Below are 7,326 nucleotides of genomic sequence, written 5' to 3' on the forward strand. Positions count from 1 at the left end.
CATTTATCAAAGGACACGAACACAGAGGCAGAAAGAAAAGAAGACGAGAGGGTGGAGATGCTAAAAGTTAAACCCTTAGGGCTGTACTGTATTTTAAGATAGTATGTGTGATCTATTATAGTTTTTAAGATGCTTTCTCCACCTTCCTCTTTGGGAATGTGGCATGATTTGAGGATTCAGGGAGCTGCATATTTATTGAACCTGACTAGAATTCCCTTATGCACAGATCCATGTGTGTAAAAGACAACACTAGCCTTTATGCAAATGTTTACAAGGTTCATTATTGACTTTGGAAATACCAGCAATATCATACAGAAAAATCTTAGGACAGGGTTCATTTACCGGAAGTTTTCCACAGTCTTCAGTGGAGTGGGGTTTGCTCAAATGTCATCGAGATGGTTCAGTTGTTATCATGTAACCGAGGGGAGACAAGGCACAGTTGTAACACTTTTCCAATAAATCAAGAAACATTTACACAGGAATGGCCAATTTGTTAAATTACAAATTTCAATGTGTCAACTACTGAAACAATGCATTGGAGTGTTTATGAAACATGTACAGGTTGCAAAATTGATTTAAATACAGTCACTGTTACAATCGTCCATGTGTACAGGGATGGTTATATTAGCAGAATGAATAATTGAATAATGATTACCATTTTTTACACATGGGAAAAAAGAGGACACGCTGTCAATGATGCAGGGAGACGTTTTACTGGGTAATCCTCAACAAAAATGTAAACATTAAATCAGAGTGGATATTTGGCATGCTATAAGCAAACGTGTTCACACTGACTATTAGCATGCTGTGATAGTACACTAACAAAAGCATACAGTAAAAAAAGAATCAAAATCTATGCAGCAGAACCACAGATATTGTGTTTTTTATTTCATACATTTTTCTTCCTTGACAAAACCTAGTGCAGTTTCCCACAATGCAACTTGACCGCCAACAGTTCAGTGCTAGTAGCTCAAGCAGATATAAGCAGCTGGGTACAGAGGTCTGGTAAGTTAACTTCTTTTTAACTCCACACCCCCAAACTTGTTTCATTTTCACACTTGGCCTCTTCAGGCCTAATGCTGATGCTGACTCAAGTGACACCACTTGAGGACATTTCTCAAACTTCACACAGTTCCCTCTGGAGACCCTAAGACCTTTTCACATATGCAGTAACCTAGTACTCCACAACACCTGTAAACACACTTTAATGTGTACAATCCGTGGCGTGTGCTGCCTGCAATCTTTTGTGTGTGTGAGTGTCAGAGCTGCAGCACCAGACTGTTATAGATGACATCAGGATGCTTTCAGTGATCAGTGATTTCAGAGATATATTTGAGGGAGGAGTCCTTATGTCACTTCGAATTTTCTGAGTTATCTGACAGAAAAGAGTCTTTTTCGGAGCTGTGGCCTGTGCGTGCCAGGGAATTTAAGTCTGTGATGGTTAACCTGAAATGTGTAGGGAAGTTTTGGAGCTCTGTGCTCTTTTTTTTAAACATAATGCTGTGTTCAGTCAGAACATGCAGTAAATCTAAACTGATCATTAGTTAGTTGTGGAAAATCCATTCCAAATGCCAATGGTGGGTAGTTCAGCAACCAAAAAACAGAGCCTTTTTAACAAACCAGTGTGTAGGATTTAGTGGCATCTTACCACTAAACCAACTGAAACCGCTCGTGAAACTATGGTAGGCAGTGTTTGTTTTGTCTGTTCAGAGCTATTGTAGAAACATGGCGGTTCAACACTGCGGCCTCTGAAGAAGAGGATCCTCTGTAGATAAAAATGACTCATTCTAAGGTAACCAAAACGATGATTATACACTAATGAAACATTTAATGACCTATAAAAAGTTTGAATCTGGGTTGCTTTGTTGCAGTCATCCTCCTAATGTAAGGATAGTGAATCAGTAATAGAAAAATGTAATCCCCACATGAAACTGCCACCTTTTTTCTTCCATTGTGTTACTGTTGGAATAGACTACCTCCATTTGTACTTTCTTTTTTTATGTTCTAAGGTGGCCAGCAAATGAAGAAGTGACTCACTAACACCACCTGTCCGTCCGTACGTTTTATTCTCGTGAATGCAATATTTCAGGAATGTCTTTCTTCAAACTTTGCACAAACATCCACTTGGACTTAAGGATGAACTGTAGTTAATGGTCAAAGGTCACTGTGACCTCAAAAAACATATTTGAATTAACGACTATATTTCATAGTTGGTCAGACACTGAACTAGTGATACTTTTGACTCAAAGGTCAAAGGTCATTGTGACCTCAAAATAGGTTAGGGTTAGGGTCAATTTAATTTAATTTAATGACCCTAACTGTAATGAATTGGGCGATTCCAGATTTCACACACATGTTGACTGGGACGACACAATAAGCAGCACAGTACAGGCTTTCATCTTTCCATCTCATCCATTTCACTTCCTGCCTCAGTCTGAATGTCGAGGTTCATCAGAATCAAGTCACTGCATAAAACGTATTGGAGCGTGCCTGGCTGATGGCCGTCCGGTAAATGACTGATCACAGAGGCTTTGCATCTAAAAAAGCCAGGAGGAAACAAAAGCAGCTCATTTTGTATATCTACACTCAAGAATCCAACTTTACATAGTCATCAAGTGAAAGTGTGCCTGGTCAGCCAATACATCAATGATAACCCTTTATTAATAAGTTTAAATATGAATATTCACTGAAATCAATCATGAATATAGTGATAACTTCCATTTAGCCAAAACAAAGTACTGACCAGAGTCCAGACCGACATGGATATAAACTGCTACTTAACTGGATGGCGGATGCATACAACCACAGGACCTTTCTTTGCTATGTATGGTGCTATACAAATAAAATTGAATTGAATGAGAAAGGATGCACTTTTTGTGCATTTAAAAGTTACACAGTTTCACTACAAGGCGTGTCTACTGTTATGTAACTGCATAATCTCCACAAACTTTGAGGACAATTGTGATTCTCTTCTGTGGATGCATGTATCCTGCGAGTAGTTTACAGAGTTGCCTATGGAGACACATGCAGGCCTCCGTCATTATAGTCTGATTGCTGATGTCAGTCTTATTTCATGCAATGTAACTGCACATACACATTGCCAGCGGGTCTGGCTGGATGATTAGCTGTGCATTAACTAGGTAATTTATGTATGAGGGCACTTATTATGACCTGAGCCTCTTACCACAGATTGCCATGCCACATCTCATTTATTGTGAGCGGCTGGCGGAGTCCCCTCAGAGCAGCCATTCCATAGGCCGAGAAAACAGAGCTTGCACACAACAATTGCATCTCTCAAACAAATAAAGCCATAATGAAGAGTGTTAGAGGGGAAAAAAGAATGCAATGGAAACAATAAGTGACATTTGCTCCTGTAACCTCTCTCCATCTGTGCTGAGTATATGAAGGCATAATGAAAAATACAATTTCAATTTAAGATCCATTTCTCATTTCAGCATAGTCGTCGTGTCAGACGTGAGAAATTAAGTCACGGCGACAAAAACATTGTGTTGGACAGAGGCTTTTAGTTATGCAAATATGTCTCAGAGTTGTTCTGAAGGGGCATAAAAACAAGAATAAAAGAAAATGCCTCAAATGCTGACAACATAAACAACCACAAAAATAAACATAAGTCTACCAAGTGGCAAACTTTAATGTGTAAGAAGCAATCTAAAATAAGAAGAGCAATAACATATAGCAGTGACCTTCATTCATTCATCCGTGACAATGACATTCATGAATCTGAAAGGTTACCAGGTCTCTGTAGACAAGGTGTTGATGGACTCGGCCTCCTCTGCCTCTCGCAGGCACTTTCACTCAATTTTGACTTGGTCTGGGACCTAACAACTTGGGAATTTGAAACCAGTCAAATGAGCACTGTAGTGAAATCATTTGACTGTGTCCCATGTGACTTTGTGCTTTCTAAACAGCTGCCTTGTGATACTGAGCTACAATTTGTGGTAATGTGAGTGACCAATAACTGTGCTAAGCTAGACTTGCGAGATCAGGAAACCACCAGGCTTCAAGCTGCATGCTTTTGTTCAACCACAGCTTCCTTTGAGGAACTACTAGCAGCTACAGCATGAGCTACAGGCGTGGTTTAATGCTAGGTGTGTGTGACATGACTGCTCAAAAATTAAACCCTGCTAAAGAAGGTTGTTGCTTCAGTTATGTCAGAGAGCAGACCAAAGAACGGCACTGAAGGCTTTTCTCCATCGAAAAGATGGTTTCTCTCTTCTCCTGACTGACTTCTGTAAGAGTTCGACTATGTTATATGACTCGTTACTCTGTTCGCCCTTGATAGACAGTGATGGACAGATAGTTCACCCAATCACCTACCAAGTAATTCCAACAACACCTTCCAGATGGTTCTGTGCAACAAACTATCTTGCACAATCAGGTTAAGTTACCCAAGAACCAAAACTGAAAGCTTTGGCTTGCCTTTAAAGCCTTGTGAATTGTATTGTGAAAGAAGTCGTAGTTGTAGTAGTCATAGTCATAGTAGCTTGTAGTAACAAACACACAGATAATCATCACCTTTAAGTTCTACGGGGCATTTTAGCATCTTACAGCTCGTAGCTTTGATTTTACAGTTACAACTTCATGTTTGGTTCAGCACAGTTCCCATCAACCTAATTTTCATTTCAGTGAAAAAGCAAAAAAAAAAACAGACTCAGTTAGAGACTAACTGGTGAAAACAGTAGAGCATTTAGCAGCTGAAGGATTGGTTAGGTTTAGGAAGAGATAGTAAATTATGTTATGTACCTGACATAACTTAAGTACACGAATAAAAAATAATACATATACATATACATATTGAGTAACATAACTGACTAACTTAAATATTTAAGGTCCAGTGTGTAGGATTTTGTGGCATCTAGCCATGAAATATCATCCATTTGAATACATCTAAGTCTTTCAAGTGTAGAGGAGAAACTAAAGTGGCCGCAAATGTCGCAAAAAATGCTAAAGGCCCATTCTTGAGGTCGTGTTTGGTTTGTCCATTCTGGGCTACTGTAGAAATGGCAGTTCAAAATGGCAGCCTCTGTAGAAGAGGACCCACTCCCTCTGCAGCTAAAAATGGTTAATTCTCTATCTGTGACTTTGTGACTTTCTGTTAGCAGCAACATGTGGTATTGGCTTCCTCCGTTCTTGACACTTTTCTATCTCACACGGTTTCACTTGAAATGTTTGGTTCTTTGGCTCCACCCTCTGAGGTTTTCCTTAACCAATCAGATTAGGCTCATTATGTTAGATTAGGCCATTGTATCATGACATTATTCCTGAAAAGCTTTCTCAGTCAGAGAGAACACTGTAGTATCAAAGGTATCTTATTGAAGAAGACAGGTTTTTAATGTTTATATGTTTTGGAAGTGTCTCTCTCTCTCTTTCTGTGTGTGTGTGTGTGTGTTATTAGGGCTCAGTAAGTGATGGGGAAGTATCTGCCTGGAGGGCTGCCAGCTCTGTCGATTCTGTAGATAAAACCAATGTGAAGAAAATGAGAGCAGGAGCTGATTGGACTGAGCAGGTCCTGGCCATAAAAGGAGAAATGAAGACTAATGGGCATGTGATTGGCCAGGGAGATGGGACACAAATGAGAGGTTGGTAGGGAGGGGAGGGGACAGTGACTAATGACAACTCCATCCCACAATCAGGACATCCACCTACTGAGAGGATCATTGGCCTTTTGGACTGGATGGCAGGCTCATCGACCACACTCCCATTCAGTATCACGCACACACCAGATGGACACAGCGTGAAGGAACACATGCACGCCACACTCATCATTTCAATAATGCTTTTGTGGCTTTTCCAAATGTAAACTACTGTCTGGTTGCCAAAATAATGGAGAACAACTTCAACTTTCATTGGTATTAATACTGCAAGCAAGCGCCTAACGCTAATCGCTAGCTACGCGCTAATCGCTAAGCTAGCAGCTAGCTTGCCGTTTGATGTGTTTTAATGTATTATGCCCACCTGACAGGGGAGTGTTAATGTAAATTCTAGGCAATTTTAGTTTGCGCTTAAGGAACAGCCTCATAGCAGGGGTTAAGAATATTTAAGCAGTGCATTGCACTTCATTTTTGGCTGTTAATATTAAAATCATTCAGCTTCAGTAATTATCTTTAGCTAGCAATGTCTAGGCGTGTAGTTGTTGTTGTTATAACGTCATCTAGCGCGCCGCTGGTAAAACGTCCCATGCTGCGTTCATGCAGGCTCGGAAATGCTGGAAGCCTACAGAACAAACATCGGTTATAAAAACCCGATACCGATAATTCCCGATATAAATTTTTTTTTAGTAATATCGCCGATAATATCGGAGGGGCCCGATATATATCAGACATCCCTAGTAATCATGTCATCCCTTGAAATGGTAATCATCAAGATGGATTGTTTTTCCCTCTCTGTGCTGCGAGGCACTCACAGCTGTGTTGATTTTTTTACTGCACATTCAGTCATATATCTCACCTGTGAATTAGCTTTCTATGCAACTGCAGCTTTTATGTGCAGTTTGAATTTATGCTTACCTGACATACGCCGTCTCAAGCAGTTGCTGATTTTGTTTTTGAAGCTATGGCATGGCTAGGGCTACATCATCATATCCAAAAACCACTTTCCGTGTCCATTCGCTAATCATTCTAACTGGTTCAATAACAGGTAAAAAGTAGTGCAGTACGATGGAGTATTAGGGCCATACTAACAGAAAAAATAATTATTTTTGGTGGAAATTATGAGAATAAAGTCATAATATTACCGAGAATAAAAGTCAGTAACTGTTTACGACAAAAATTGATGAATACGTTATCCTACCTGTGACTGTACGTACGACTGAGACAATCAGCGGCTGCTGGCTCAGGACATTCCAACTTTGATTCTTCGTAATTTCCAAAAAAATGGAATGGGAATGAGGTAGAACGGGCAGTGAAGTGTGCTAGGAGAAACTACGGTGGCTAAAAAAAACCCAGAAGGCCAGTTTCTCTGTCCTGGGCTAGAGCTTTGTTTCAGCCCAACTCGACCCTGGAAAACCACTGTAAGACCCAACCAAGACCGAAACCACAGGGCCCAAAGTTCTGCATTGCATTGCCAGTTAATCTTGGTCTTGAGCCCGACTTTGCCCAGGGTGGCCTTGTTAGAACTGCTCATGTGACTTGAGATAATATTTACTAATCAAAGATGTGACTACATGAACATGCAGTCCCTGATGATATAGATTGCTCAGAGTTACTGTTAAATATCAGTTGGTGATGATAGACGAGAGGTCAATTAATCTGATAAGATGTTAACAATAAACTTTTAAGAGGTGACAAATAGTCCTATATAAAAAGC

This window comes from Morone saxatilis, unplaced genomic scaffold (assembly GCF_004916995.1).
Source record: "Morone saxatilis isolate NCDOM2014 unplaced genomic scaffold, NCSU_SB_2.0 Contig24, whole genome shotgun sequence".
Classification (NCBI taxonomy): Eukaryota; Metazoa; Chordata; class Actinopteri; family Moronidae; genus Morone; species Morone saxatilis.